Raw genomic sequence first — 16,547 nt, forward strand, 5'->3', positions numbered from 1 at the left:
CCTCTCGTGTTCGAGCCATTTGCAACCTTTTGCTCGCCCATTTCGAGGTACAGCCCGGGCCAGGACGCATTTCTCTGAAGAGCTGTCGCCCTAATTCCTCGCCATCACTTCGCAGCTCGTGGGCAGGACCCATGCAATAAAAAGATCAATAAGAAAACAAATCCCACCTTACTAGGTCCTGTTTGATCTTAAACCCACACCATCCAAGATTTCAGCTACATAATGCTGGCTCGGACAAGAGGAGCAGAGTTTCCTTATGAAGATAAATTAGACAAGCACACGGAAGAAAGAGAAAATGGACGTGCAACTGCTACAATGTTTGAGAGCCTTCGGTGAGGTCAGCAAGTTCAGCCAAGGGCGATGGTCTCTTCGCCTTTCTTCTTTAATCTTCTATTCTCTACCCTCCAATCTCCCTGCAACAAGACAAATATTTTTCTTTCAACGAATATTTTAAGATACTACCTTTCAATTAGGGATGGCCTTACTTCTTTTGTATGCTGGAATTTTGTTTTTCACAGAGAAACTATAACGTACACTAATGATGGCACACACAAGTCCTAAGAGTCGCCTTGCTACAATCCATCAGCTGTGATAATATCAAGATGAATATATTGTCAGGAACCTGGATGTAGCATTTCATTTATCCCACTCCCGCCCCGAAGAGAGGCTCCACCAGGGATTACATTATTATTCAGTCTTCCTGGACCCACTCCAAATGCAGATTGCAGCTACAATTCAAAGGAAACTTATCAAAGGTGATAGGAAATAGACCTGCTACAGAATATTTTTCTTAAAAAATTAACCTTTTCAGAGTTTAATTCCATCCTATATACCCATAAATAGACCAGCTTTCAGGATCTAAAAACTAATCCTATAGTAATAACACAAAGCTCCATTTCTCATTCCCTACGATCATTAATATTGCTTTAAAAATCACGAGAAATCTCTCCGACTCCTTAAGCTTTGTAATTCATTTCTGTACACCATTTCAAGAAACCTCATTAATTTAGGCGGCCTTTTCACAGTACATCTGAGGCACACAAATATTTGGAATTTTTACCTTAGGTCAGAGGTTAAGAAAAAATTAACGTCTCATTTTCAGGAAGGATTTATGAATTTGAAAAAATGCTTTTGACGGTAATGTGTTTATGTTATCTAATTCTCAAATAAAATAGGCTATACAGAATCTAGAAAATAAAAATTGAAAGAAAAAAGAGAAAGGTTTTATATAGATGGTAGGGGTATTTTTTAGGAAAGGGAAAAAAAACCTTGTTACCTCCTTAACAGTTTTTCCTATAACCCAGTTTCAATATTCCAATCAAATGTAAGATGGAAGGGCTTTGATTTGGGAGGGAAAAAAATCCTTTGAACACTGATGGACACGCGATTTGTGCAATTATTTTACTAGACGTAGCTCCCTATGCTCAACTCTCCATCACTAGATTGACTGCGATGCTGTTTCCATTGAGCTGGGTTTACAATTATCCTCCAACAAGGGAAACTTCAAAGGCTGCTCAATACGTATTTTCCGTTCTCCATTAGAACTCGTAAATGCATAACCTGCACATAAACAAGTCACTCTCCCTAATTAAATGGAATCTCTTCGTCTCTATTAAAAATTTAGAAGTGCGGTCTGAGTATAAACATGTCATCTGAGAAGGGGAGAGGGAGACTCGTAATATCCGTGAATAACCGGCCGAATCTCCTTTAAGCAAAGCCATATTAATGGCACAGAGGCACATAAATTTTTCTAATTATTTTATTATCAGTAAAGATTGTTTAAATGTAAAGGATATCCATTGTTGGCAATTATGCCCTCTAGTATTATCTGTCTACTAGGGAAACGCAGTCCAGTGATTTAATTTACTTCAGAGACTTTCTCCCACTTTCTTCTTTAAGTATGTGTATGCTGGAAGAGGTAACGCACCATTTCCTCGGATAGTTCTACTTAGCTTGGAGAATGGGTTTATTTGGTTAGTTTTCTTTTTTTTTTAATCATATATTTAGACTTAGAATTCTTAGAACGATAATCCATAAAAGCTCTAGATTGGAAATGTAAATGGTCCTAAAGTGTTGGGTTTGTGTTGTTTGGTCTGTTGCTAAAGAAAATAAATGTTTTTAAACTCTTTGCCGTTTTTTGGAAATTGATGGAGGAATTATAAAGCAGCTCCAGCTAAACAAAGTAGTTTAACCTGTGCTTAGGATTCACTTCCCAGACTCCCAACATCCTAAAAAGGAAATCTCTTTTCATCAAGTTTGAAACAATATTTGTGACATTGAGCTGCATGTCATAAGACCCACCAGAAATTGTAGCATGTAAATGTTTGAGGAGGTGGATGTAGATTTTTGATGCCACAAGAGCGCCCTCTTGTGGTCAAATGTCATCAACACAATTTGTGTTCCACATTTTTTGAAAGGGCACATTTGACAATCCACAGCAGGATAATTTTGACAAAAATAAGCTGCAGTTTGGGGTTGAACTTTCTAGTATCGTTGGATTTTGTATCCTCTCCTCTTCTCCAAAAACACCTTAAAGTGCATTCATTCAAGCAAAGGGGAATGTATGAGAGTTTTTAAATGTATGAGAACTCTTAAAATATACATACACAAATTAAACACAAATGCAAAGCAATGTTCCTTCGTGATTCGGGAACAGAGAAACTCTTCTTCACAAAATGACACCCATCCCCAAATGTCCTGCAGCTGGCCTTGGAGGGGATGGTTTCTTTCCCCAGCACCACTGTCAGATGCCGATAGCATGGCGTTGATGTAGCAGAGGCAGGCTGGGTGGATAACGTCACCCATTACTGCCTGAGATGTCTTAAAATGCTGTGATGTTGACTGCATCCACCTGCAAGGAGAATATGCCTGCCCGTGGAGCAAGGGCCCAGCTGCCTCAGCCTTTGAGTGGAAGTGACTGTGACTTTTTTCTGATGCCCCCTCCAATAGAGCCATAGGAATTCAAAGGGAGGTAAAAATATTGAAGGCAGTGATTATATTCAATTATTTCCATAATTTGTTAACTATGTAAAATAAACCATTTCTACGGCTTCAGAATGCTCTACCTAGAAGCTTCACTGAAAATAAGGATCTTTGTGATAAATTCTGCCTTTGACCAGAAAACTTGAGTGAAGAAGGATTGAGAAATGAGCCTTCTTTTTGATTCATCAAATTTCAGGTCTTGAAGGGACCCTGGAGATCATACATTTCAAACTCGTCATTTTACAGATTAAAAAAAAAAAAAAACAAAGCCCAGTGAGGTGTAGAGATTTGCCCAAGGTCTCAAGGTAAAAAGCAGCAAACCTGGAGTCTCTCAGCTATAACTGGCATGACCCGCTCTCCTCGGCCCCATCTTGCCAAAGGGCTTTCTGGCATCCAATTCTCTGCCCTGGCCTGTAGTCCACAGTCTGGCTCAGTGGTCCCTGAACTGCCACTAAAACTTCTTTCCTGCTACCAAGCAGTCTGTCCTGGTTCTTCCCTCACAACAATAAATAAATGACAACCATATTCTTCAAGACAAGACTAGCAGCAATTGAAAACCACAACCAAACTCAATACAACACTGAAAACAAAACATCCTCCCTAGAAATTTCTGGAATTCCCATTCCATGTGGGCTCATGCACTGTGGGGCTTGCCAGACAAAATTCTTATACAAAATGGAATTAGCGTAGGTAAGAGAACTGATAATGTGCCATTTTTTATTACAAATGTCAATGTTAGTACCCCTCTATGACTGACTTGATAGCTTATTAGGAAGTACCTTTTAGTCATTTCTGAAAATAAGATCCCGTAGAATGATTCATAAGGTAAAAGAACTGAAGAGGGGTCCTTGATCAGTTGCCCTCAGCTGATACATTACATACAGATGCGTGCATACCTATGCAGAACCGTTCTCTGGGGTGGATGGACTTTCGAGATCTGATGTGGTTGTGGTAGTAATAGAGATGCCCACAAGATGGCACTCTTCCTTATTTTTAATTCATCATAAGCCCAAAAAAAAAGTGATTTTCACACTTCAGAGTAAACGGGATTGTGAAATATGTGGCTGATTTCATATACTATCATTTTTAATGTTTTAACATGCATCACAGTTATGAAAACCTGCCTGCCACTTCCCTGAGGTACGTGATGATGGGGAGCTCCTGCCTGGCCCCCCAAGGCTTGAAGAGGGGTGTTGATGGGTGCTCTTAGGGAACGCCAGACCTTGGGAGAAAGGGTGTGTGTGTGTGTGTGTGTGTGTGTGTGTGTGTGTGTGTGTACTGCATGATTCTATACTTTTCCTAAAAGTTGAATTCTGTCTCAAAAGTTAATTAGAGTCTCTCCCGTCTTAAGAGTTTTCTATCTTCAAGGGTAAAATAGAGGCTCTCCAACCACCATCCCTTCCTCTACAAATTCCCCTCCCAAAGAGACTTTACTGTCTTTGTCACACACACACACACACACACTCTGCAGTTCCTCTCCTGTGCTACTGAAATAACAAAGTCTTTGTAGTTCTCTTTAGGAGGCAGCAGATAACACCTGCTTTGGCAGGAAGATGAGTGAAAAGAAAACAAAACACGGTGGTTCTGAGAAGACCTCAGTGACTGGGGCCGGAGGTCTCCAAGCCGGCCGGCTTCCACAGCTCTCTAGTTCCACGAACTGGACAGAAATATTTCGCTAATAAGAAAACAAACGTTGGCTTTTCAACAAATGGTGCTGGAACAATCGAATGTCCATACAGACAACTAATAGACAAATAGACAAACCTAGACACAGACCTCACACCTTACACAAAAATTAACTTGGAATGGATTGTAGGCCTAAATGTACAATGCAAAACTATAAAAACATCTTGAAGAAAACATAGGAGAAAATCTACATGACCTTGGGTTTGATGATAAGTTTTTAAATACAACAACAATAGCACAATCTATGGAAGAAAAATTTGATAAGTTGAACTTCATTAACATTAAAACTTCTGCTCTGTGAAAGATACTGTGAAGAAAACGAAAAGACAAGCCACAGACTGGAAGAAAATATCCACAGAACACATATCTGATAAAGGGCTTACATTCAAAATATGAAAGAACTCTTAAAAGTCAACAATTAAAAAAAAAAACAGAATAAAAAGGGGGCAAAGATCTCAATAGACACTTCAGCAAAGAAGACACGCAAATGGTAAATAAGCGTATGAAAAGGTGCTCACTATAGTTCGTCATAGAGAACTGCAAGTGAAAACACCAGTGAGATACCACTACGCAACTATTAGAATGACAACATCCGAACACCGACAACACCAAACGCCGACAAGGATGCATAGCCACTGGAACACTCATTCATTGCCGATAGGAGTATAAAATGGTACAGTCACTTTGAAAGACAGTTTGGCGTTTTCTTACAAAACTAAACATAGTCTTACCATGTGACTCAGCAATTGTACTCCTAGGTATTTATCCAAATGAGCTGAAACTTATGTCCCCACAAAACTCTACACAGATGTTTATAACATCTTTATTCATAATTGCCAAAAACTGGAAGCAACCAACATGTCCTTCAATGGGCGAATGGATAAACACACTGTGGTACATCCAGACAATGGAATATTACCCAGTGATCAAAAGAAACACGCTATAGCCACTAAAAGACAGGGATGAATCTTAAATGCATATTGCTAAATGAAAGAAGCCAGTCTGAAAAAGCTACCTAATCTGTGATTCCAATTATATGACATTCTGGAAAGACAAAACTATAAAGCTGGTAAACAGATGAGTGGCTGCCAGGAGTTGGGGGTGAGGTTGAGTAGATGAAGCGCAATGGATTTTTGGGGGGTGGTGAAACTATTCTGTGTGATATTGTATTATACACTAGATGCAAATTAGAAAAAATTATTTAGGAGGACAGGGGATCCCAGAATGGAATACAAAACGTGACAAATAGCCTAACTGTATTACAAATGTGTGAAACAACCTCATCGAAGGGGGGGGGGGAAATGGTGCTGATCTAAGTAACTTTGGAAATGAGCAGAATCTGTAACACCAAAGGGAAAAGGAACTGCACATAGCACTGTACTCTAGTTGATCAAGTTGTTTTCCTTGGGGATATGGGTTAACAATTCTAATATTGCTATACATGTGTACTGGAATTGAACAATTAAATAAATGGATGACAGATGGCAGGAACTGGGTTTCTCACTGTTGAGTGGGAATTTACACATAAACAAGAGGAGGAGGCTAGAATGAGCCACGTAGTAACAGATTAGAGTTGGAGATATCAGTATAAACTCAGGTTTAGCTTAATATAGATACAGATGGTTACATACAGAAAAAATTATAGATATGTGTATATACACAAGTTAGCATGCACACATATATTTCCTTGCTCTTTCAACGGAGAGGACCAGAAGCAATGACATCCCAGGGGTGATGAGCACACCTAATGCCCAGATCTTGGTTTCTAACACCATTCTCCAATGAAAGGATCCAGGGCTGGTTAGAGAAATGGCAGATTTGAGGACTGGGGCAGGAAGTATCCAAGATGAACTTGGAGCATCTTGTAGTACCGGAAAGTAAGGAAGTGCTCAAAAAAAACCCTAAGTTGATGTGTCAAAGAGACACAGGAGCCAACTGAAAGAGCTCCCAGCGGCCAACGCTGGAACAACTTGAGCAAAAAATAAAGTAGTATTGGATGATAACCCAAAGTACGCAATAAATATCCAAGAGTCCACACTGACATAAATTAATGACTGAATAAATAAATAGGAAAAAGAGACAAATCCACTGTGCAGAATTCCAAGTAACTTGTACAGATACTCCATCCTCAAGGAAGTGGCGCATAACACCCCACTCCTTAAGTGTGGGCTGTGCAGTCACTTCCTTCCACAGAGGACAGCATGGAAACAGGGGGAACGAGTAACTGTACAGGGGAGAAACCTGACAAACACTGCCTCAGCCAGGTGATTGACCTTCGCATCAACAGTGATAAGTCATGTTGATAGGATGACCGTTGATATGAGATGATATAAATGGCATTTGACCTCTGTACTCTTCCTCAGAAAATGTATTACCCCAATCTAATCGCGAGGAAAACATCAGACAAATTCCAATTGAGGGACATTCTACGAAATATGTGTCCAGTGATCCTCAAAACTGTCAAGGTCACCAGAAACAAGGAAAATCTGAGGAACTGCCACAGCTAAGAGCCTGAGGAGACATGACTACTCCATGTAATGTGATACCCTGGCTGGGATCCTGGGACAGAAGAAGGACATAAGGGGAAAACTGAGGAAATCTGAAGAAACCAGGGACTTCAGTTAACAATGATGTATCGGGGCCGGCCCTGTGGCGTAGCGGTTAAGTGTGCGTGCTCCGCTGCTGGCGGCCCGGGTTTGGATCCAATGCACTGCTTGTCAAGCCATGCTGTGGTGGCGTCCCATATAAAGTGGAGGAAGATGGGCACAGATGTTAGCCCAGGGCCACTCTTCCTCAGCAAAAAGAGGAGGGTTGGCATGGATGTTAGCTCAGGGCTGATCTTCCTCACCAAAAAAAAAAAAAAAAAAGTTAAATAATGATGTATCAATGTTGGTTTGTTCATTGTGACAAACGTATCATACATTTTAAGATGTTTAAACAAGGGGAAACTGGGTGTAGGGAATACAGGTACTCTCTGTACTACCTTCACAATAATTTTGTAGATCTAAAGCTATTCTAAAATTAAAAGTTTAGTTTAAAAAATATTGATAGTCTTTTCCAAGTTCACACACACACACACAATTAATGGATAGATTTTTCTTCCATTTTTATTAAAATTCTGATGCAGAGGCAGTTGAGTGAGCTGATTACCAACGACAGTATTGGAGTACGAGATTCGGGTTCTGCCTCTTACTAGCTGTGGACTTTGGGAAAATGGCTTAACCTGGCTGAGCCTCAGTGCTCTCATCGGTCCGGTGGGCTCACGATACCATTTCCTAGGCATGCAGTAGGAGTTAAATGTCATAATCTATGTCAAACACTTAACATAGTGCCTGGCACAGAGTAAGCTCAAGAAATCGCTGCTCTTATTAGGTAGCCAGTGTGGATGGATTGAGAAAACAAATGTCCTGGTAATAAACAGATTTAAATAGAAAACCTCAGAATGTATAAAATCTCTACAGTGATTGTGGATGAGAGAATGATAAAGTCTTACCACCAAGCATCAACATCAGTTCCAGAAAAATATTCAAACAGGTATTTACTCCAGGTTCAAGCGATAGAGTCTAACTAATAGAAAGACTTTCTGGTGGGAGAAATTTGGGGGTTTCTTCTCTGACCTGCTCAATCTGAGTCCTGGGCTCAGCCCACACAAGTGGGTCTTTAGTTCCTGGCTCTGCAGCTATGCTCTGAAAAAGGTGCCCTGTCTCCCTTCTCTCCACCTTGCCCTGTGCCTTCTTTCGCTCTGCCTTTATTTTTGCTCCTTCACTTCCTCTCCTCTCCCCGAAACCCCTCCAAGCCTCTCCATTGATATACATGGAGCGGGCACTGTCTGCTCCATGTTCAAGGCCTGAGAATGGAGGAGGAAATGGATAATAAAAGACACTCAAACCCTATGCCCAGAAAAGGTTAACTCCCAGTAGCAAACCTCCTTATAGTCATTAAGCCAACAGGGGAGTCTCACTGTAAAAGGCCTCCTTCTACCATCCGGCCTCAGCAAGGACCAGCCTGCAGGAAAGGAGGTGAAGACAGGTACAAGAAGGACCATCACTGTGCACGTCATTTCCTAGAAATATTTTATGCGTAAATTGCTGAGGCCTGGAACCTGTACACATATGATTATAAATTTTCCATCAATAAAACTGCTTCTGTTTTATATAATAAATGTACAATGGATCATTACTCTGTGATGCCCCAGAAGCGACTCGTAGGGACTTGGCCACAGGAACAAGTGTAAGTAGCACTGCCTAGAAGTAAGACTCACCATGTTGGTGTAACACGCTCAAACGGAATAGAAACCATGCACTATGGGCTTCCTGGCCCCACGTTTTCTGATCTTGTGGGACAAAAACTCCACTGAATCTAGGCGGCTTGATATTTCCCATGGTTTTTACTACCATCGTTTAATTGCAGTCACTGCCACATGGTTCCAGGAAGTGAGCCCTTAACTCCTCTCCCTAAAGGAATTGGTCTGTGTTAGATCATCAGATTAAACGATTTTCAGGAACAGGAGGGATTGGCCATCATGAAACATTATTTCCCACCCATCATCAGCCTACATATATTCACCAACTAGATGTGGTCCAAAGTTGATGGAAACTTAAAGAAAGGTGGGGGTGGGAGGGGGGAATCCTGTCTCATGGCCAAGAAGATGAATGATGTTAGCTGTAAAATAAATTCAAAGAGGCCCCACACTGAGATCCAAACACTGTTTGGATCACTGTTTGACCCTGATGGGCTCCCAGAGTCAGGTCTCGTGATTCATTGACAGACAAGAAGGAAGGAGGTGGGAGGCCCATCCCAGGCTAACTATTTGACAAGAGAAAGCAAGAGAACCAAGGAGGCCAAATTCCCAAATGGAAACAGGCCACAGAAGGAGGACAAGCCACATGGGACCCCTGACACTATGGTCCACTGCCCAGTGCAAACACACACAGCGGGCAGTCTCTCCTAGGTCCGTGAGGGCCAACTCGCTAATAACATATAAATAGGTAATATCGTACAATGTTATCTATCTGATTATATCTGAAATTTATTTGATTTATTAAATGCTTCCACTATACCAAGGACTACGCTAGGGACATTACCTGAATTACCTCCCATCATCCTCACAACAACCCTATAAGGTAAATACTGTTATTGGCAGGGAGGCAGACCCACAGGGCACACTGCCTGGGGAGACTCCAGGGAAAGAACTCAGCTGAAGTCAGCTCCCGGGCTCTGGCTCACAGTACAGTGGGGTTCAAGGGAAACAGACCTGTGTTGGGGGTGAGCCAGTCACCTTAACCGTCCTCCCCGGGCCCCCTCACCAGGGACCCACAGCAGCAGAGCTGTATCCAGACACAGGCTAACCGCCGGGCGCCCTCAAATCTGTGTTCTTTATTTGGGGAGGATGGGAAATGACTGATTGAATTCATCTCTGAGGGGGAGCCCTCAAAAACGTCTGCTATCTAAGCCAGAGCTCCACTAAAAATACACCAGAAGTACGTAAATGACCCATCTTATCTGGCTCTTCCAGTTAGATGTCTTATATTTAGTGTCCATTTAAGCCACACATTTTGTGATCCTCATACGCCCTTCAAAACCCCCACCGCGGCTTCGGGGGCGGCGAGTGGCCGGGCCGGCGCGGGCACCTGGGGGCGCAGGACGGCGGCAGCGCGAAGGTCCCGCCGCCCGGCGGGCGCGGGGGCGCGGACGCTCCGCCGGGGGGCGCGGGGGCGCGGGCGCGCGGGGGCGCTGGGCGGGGCCCCGCCGGCCTCCGCCGCCGGGAGCGGGCCGGCGCGCTCACGGGCCCGCGGTCTCGACCGCGGCGGGAGGGGCGGCGGGGGCGCGGGGATGGCGCCGCGCCTCGTGCTCGCCTCGCTGCGCGGCGGCCCGCGGGGCTGCGTCCGCGAAGGGGTCCCTGAGTCTTTCTAGCCGGAGCATCCTGAGTGCTGCGCCGATGTTAAACCCAGTTCACGGGAGACTGAAACCGAGAGAGCCCTCAGCAGCCGGTGTGGGAAACCAGTGCTCAACAGGGCGCCCAGTTGCAATCCTTCCGTTCCTCCACCTTGGGAGTGCCTCCCGTGCATGCAATGCGACCTCCTCGCCAACCTGCACATCATGGCCCTGCTGAATGTCTCGTGGCAGCCCCCCCGAGGCCTGCATGACCATCTACATGACAGATGGATCCCGTGAAAGACAGCCAGGCCGCTCACATTAGCTCCCACTTTCCAGAAGCAACTAGACTTCACTGACTGTGTCAGGGAAAACGGAGGCGAGGTCCAGGCCCCCTGTGAGAATGGGGTCTCCCATGGCTTACCTCACGAAGACCAAGCCGTTCTGCCTGAACGAGGCCTTCGACCACATCAAGCAGAGGAGGAGTGTGATCTCGCCCAACTTTGGCTTCCTGGGCCAGCAGCTCCGAGAGGAGGCAGCCAGCTCTTCGTTCATAGCCGGTGTGCAGACCCTGAGCCCGGCGTGCAGGCTTCCTACAGCGCATTCCCCTCGGTGCCGGCGCCAGTGCCCTCCCACCCCACGGTCTCAGAGCTCCCCAGGGGCTCCACGGCCACAGCCACGTGCTGCTAAAACTGGGATGGGGGAACCAGCGCAGGCCTAAGAACAACTGTGATTTTGTTTTTTAAACTCGTGGACGTTTCATACCTGTGCAATACTGACGACCTCACTCTGTCCTGCCGCCCCAGTGGGAGAGTGAGCGGTCACCAGGCTTGCAAAGGAACTTCAGACTAACCTCAGGGTCAGGTTCTCGGGACCAAAGGAAGGCCAAGCCATTAGGAGAGCACAGCGTGAGCTGACTCCTACACTTCCAGACCCCTGTCCTCTCAGGACTGCCCAGTCCTTGCACCTCCCAGTCTGCCTTTTCCTTTCCAGCTTAAGGCAATAGTACCTGCAGCAAGGGGGGAGAAAGCAGCTGCTAGACCAGGAGAAAAGGCAGTTATGAAGCCAGTTCATTTTGAAGGAAGCATAATTTCCACCTTATTTTTTTAACTTTGGCAGTCTTGGTATGTCTCTGTTGCTTCAGGGCATAAGCTGATCACCATCTAGTCAGGAAAGTAAAACCCTATGAGATTTGTAGGAATACAACATACATGCTGATTTGATCCCTCAGATGTTTCTGAGGCTCCCACTTGGGTCCAAAGGAGGCAGTTGGTTGAAGTAGCAGGACGATGACACTTCTTGGTTTCCTTTCACTGTGGTTCTTCCCTGACTTTGGACTTGGGCATGATTCTTATTCATACTTGAACCGTTCTCATTGCACCTCTCCTCAACGCAACTCTTGCGTCATTTGAAAAGAGTTCTTCAGACCGTAGACCAAAAACCACCCCTTTGAGATGATGGCAGTGGGTGCCAGGAGCAGAAGGGTACCTGCTGTCTGGGTCAGTGGCATTGAAACGGTCATTTCCCCAGCTTGCTGTCCTCCTATGTGCTTGTCTCGTCTCTCGTGACACTTGTTTTCTTCCCTGCCCCTGGGGGTTGTCTTCAAGCTGTTGACTTCTGGGATTTGCAGATTTCACAATGTGATGTTATTTCTTTTCTGTATGTAGGTTATTTCTCCAGGGGAAAAGGGAATAATTTCCTAAAATCCATACAAATGTGAAGAAAAGCAGTATATTACTGGTTGTTGTTTATAGTGCAAAATAAAAGTAGTGAAAGGAAATACAAAAACCTCACCATCCCACGTCCCATTCTTTAACAGCCACATTCTCTGCTGAAGAAATGATAAATGCCTATAAATCAAGTATGCTAAAGGATTAATTGGAATCACCCCTCCCAAGTGATATGTTTACATGGAGACACTGTCTTCATGCAAAGATTAACGTCAAGGGGGGAGGTCTGGCAGAGCAGCAGGTGGATGGGTGAAGAGAGGAAAAAGGTGTTATCTGTTCTCTGAACTTGTGTAGCACATTCTTTGTGCCAAACAAACAACTTATGTTATCGTGTCTGAATGCATCAGTGTCTGGCTGGTTATTTATAGTAAGGTGAGGCAAGTGAGGGACCCTAGGAAATATTCTGAGTAGAGACAAATAGTTACCCGTGACAATGGAAAGAGACAGTGGTACTCAGATAAAGTGGTGGGCTATTCTAATCGCTGGGCAGAGCTCATCCTTCAAGAATGGCTGCCCCTGTTATGTGAAGACTCATCCAGGAAGGAACTGAGCAAAGTAGGGCTGGGATTGGCAGGAAGGGTTCCATGGCATAGGAAGAAGGGTCGTGCAAGCACAGGGCTTGGGTAGCTGGGGGATGAGGTCAGTTATCAGGCAGCCCCACCCCACCCCCCCGCCGGGGCGAGGGTTATCAGAGCGGACCACAGTGCTGGCAACATAGCGTGAGCCCAGGCACAGCTCACTCCTTCCCAGAGCAGAAGGGAGGCCATCAGAGTCCCAGGAGCAGCGGGAGACACAGCTGATTAAATATTCCGTGGTCGGGCCAGCATGGATCTGAAACTAGGGCCAGGCCAGGCCTGAGTTTCCAGGCGGGGATTTGGAGGCCTCAGCCAAGGGAGAAACAGAAGATACAGAGGCTAGGAGCAAGGCTGACATACTCTATCTTACTCTGTATCTGTTAGCCTCAGAAGCCAGATATTAACTACATGGAAACCTCACAGTAAAACAGAACTGGCAGTTATCCTACCGAAAAGCTGGAAAGTTTTGAGTCTACCTCTTCTGTTGTTTCATCTATGCTCTGAAGTCATTTTCTGTCATTTCTTTGTTTTCTCTGCAACTTGGAGCACGATATCGGGAGTGCATCCTTCATTTTCCTTCTCTTTTTATGACTCTAATAGGAACCTGTTTTCCTTACTGATACGCAAAATTTAGCTAACTTAGGCTCTTTAGAGCACAAAGTTAGATCTAAAGTTTGGAGCTCTGATGTCTGGAATACTTGCTATGATTTATCTGAGATAGGTATTGTAGATCATAAAATGCCAAAAAGAAAAAGAAGTCGGAAGGTAAACATAAAAACGTTCTCTGTGAACAGATTAGTGTTTACCAGAGGGGAAGGGGGTTGGGGGGTGGGCATAAGGGGTAAAGGGGCACGTATATATGGTGACTGAGAAATAATAATGTACAACTGAAATTTCACAATGTTATAAACTACTATGACATCAGAAAAAAAAAAAAGGTTCTCTTCCAGCAATTTGTCATGGGACGTGGGCTGTTCTGGTGACTGGGGGAAGAAATGGTACAGAATCGAATCAGAATTGGAAAATAGACTTGAACATTGGGCAGGGCCTCATTCCCCATGCACCATGCCCAGTCACTGAGACATTCCCAGAGGTACCCAACACTGTTGTGGGCAGTTTCTGATCCCCTGCAAACACCCAGGCTCCCCCATCAGAGGTCGGGACGCTCCAGGCGCTGTGTGGAGGCTGGGCCCCGTCCCCCATCACCTGGGCACTGCCCAGCGCAATCTCTGCAAACCCAGCTGTCCCAGGAAGAGGCTTCTCGCTTCTTCCTTTCACCAAAACACTTTTCCTTTGAGACAATCCAGGCCTCCATCTTCTTGAACTAGACTTTGAACACTCAAAAGCCACTTACTTCTTCTGTGGCAAGAGAAGCCTGATGTTGGCAAAGCCCAGCCTCCTTCTTGAGGAGGAGGAGGAGAAACCGCCCCTCCTTCTTTCCTGATGAGCTCACTGCCAAGGAAACAAGAGCTAATTCTCAAACAGGTCGTCCTGCCAAAACATTAACAGTGATTGGTTCTAGTTGGAGTTCCAGGTGATGTAGATATTCTTTCCACCCTTCTGTATTTTCCAACTTTCTACAATGATTTTGTATTCTCTTGTAAGTCAGAAAAAAATACAAAAAAAAAATCCTGCTTTAAGGACTGCCACCCCCAGAAACCTTCCAGGTGCTTCATCAGCTACTCTGGCCGCCGTGCACCCGTGCTTTCCTCCATCACAGCCCTTATCATCCTACATGGTCAGCGTTGCCTTGTTCTTCTTCAAATCCCCAGTGCTTGGTTCAGTCTCCAGCACACAGTAGGCCTGTCTGTTGAATAAATTAATGTCAGTGAATGAATACGTGCATTACTGAGGTCCTATATTACCTGCTCAACTCTAGACTTTAAAAATCTTCGTGGCCCTATATGAGTTGGTATCTATTACGACAAAGGGGATCCATTAAGACCAACGTGCTTCTCCAAAGCTCAAGGATCCATGGTAACATTTGAAATCCGGCAACCTCTCTGATAGAGAAACCTAAAACTTGTTTGAAACATGTTTTTATTCCTGATCCAAACTCCTTGCTAATCCTTGAATTAATTCATCTTTAGAAATGTACTTGAAAGTATGGGGTATGATGGATTATAGCCGGGAAAGTTCTAATTGGTCCTCACCCACTGTTTTAAAAATAACAGCCACCCCACAGCCAGGTTCCATGGACATAATACGTGTTTTCTGGTTTGTTTCTTATTAATAGAAAGCTGATGGCTTAACCACAGAAGAGCAAGGGGGAAGAAGGGGAAGGGCTGGTGATCATTCTAAATTCTTAGCTCATGTCGTTACTGTGATTTTAGGGGTCTGAGAAAGCCCTCTTGTAGCCCAACCATTCTCCATTTCCTCACTAACTCTTTTCACTCCTGTAACAAGGGAAGAAAGCTTTCATTCCAAGGTAAGGCCCACCCTGTAAACTCACCTCCAGGAAAGAGACACGGGCTGACAACCATGCCAAGATTGAAACAGCATCCCATGGACCCTGAAAGGAGAGAGAGGAGACCAGGAAGGGAATTTTGGAGAACTTAAGTCCATCCTTGACCAGTCCTGATTTTGCCCAAGTTTGCCTAGCTTTTAGACCAGATGCAGGCTATTTAAAGTTGGAGTCATTGGTCTGGATTTCTATGAGGCCTAAACGAAGTGGCTTCTTGTTCTCTCTCCGCTTACCATCTACTGTGGAGAACAGGACTGAGCAGCGTGATTAGGGACACATAGCTGGGAACAGCACAAATGCAAAAGAAGACCTTGCAAAGGAAGAAAGTGTGCTTTTCTGTTTTAGGAAACCTGCTGACGTAGGGAATGCTGCTGTTTTTCTGCAGAAATGCTGCCTTCAGTGGACAAAATTCAGCCACAATCAAGCTAATTGAATGCACAAATGTAATATTTTTCCAGGGCACCTCCAATTTAATGCTTGATGAAATCGTGTCTTTCGCCTATATTTACAAAAGCTTTTCTTCATCCAGAAATGTCTGTTAAAATTGCTTATAGATGCTGAGATAGCAAATCACTCTTCTAATGTAATGAGATAAGTCATCTCTATAAACTTTGCTTGCTCAAATGTACTCGCATAAAAGAAATCAGGCTACAGGGTTTTTTCAATAAATAGAATGAACAACTAGAACTTGATGGCTGTAGCGTGTTCTGCCTCATTGCTGAGGGTTGTTTAAAATTGCTCCCTCTCTCTCTCTCGCAGCAGAGTTTTCATTTTGGTAGTTGATGGAAAAAGGAGATCAAATAAACTGATGTGGATAAGAAGCCAAAACCGTTTGTCAGAACGTAGGGAGATGCTGGAGAATTGGAGTCATTTAAAGACTGAAAATTGATTTAAAAGATTTCTGTCCTTAAATCATTTTTCTTGCTAAATGTAGCCACTTTGTGAGCCTGGTTTTCCCTGCTTTAGCTATCTTTACTAATAATTTACACCATAGGAAATTCACATACTGGGAAGATTCACATGCACAGTCATTTGTGCATAGCCCAGTAAAATGAGTCCCAAGATCAAGAGTCCATGGAAAAGACAAGGCCGTGAGAGGTTTATCCATCTGTTTCCAAGTAAGATTTGTCTTCCAATTCTTATCTGGAAGCCAAGCTGTGACAAAAGGCTTAATAGGCCATCTCACATACGCCTAGGGTCACCATATAGGGCAGGTCACCATATAGGTCAGGTATG

General features: G+C 44.2%; 1 pseudogene; it reads left to right on the plus strand.

Moving 5' to 3' along the window:
- Positions 1-222: 222 nt before the first annotated feature.
- On the plus strand, positions 223-11,232 carry LOC131405582 (dual specificity protein phosphatase 5-like; annotated as a pseudogene).
- Positions 11,233-16,547: the final 5,315 nt, after the last annotated feature.

Source organism: Diceros bicornis, chromosome 5 (genome assembly GCF_020826845.1).
Source record: "Diceros bicornis minor isolate mBicDic1 chromosome 5, mDicBic1.mat.cur, whole genome shotgun sequence".
NCBI classification, from domain to species: domain Eukaryota; kingdom Metazoa; phylum Chordata; class Mammalia; order Perissodactyla; family Rhinocerotidae; genus Diceros; species Diceros bicornis.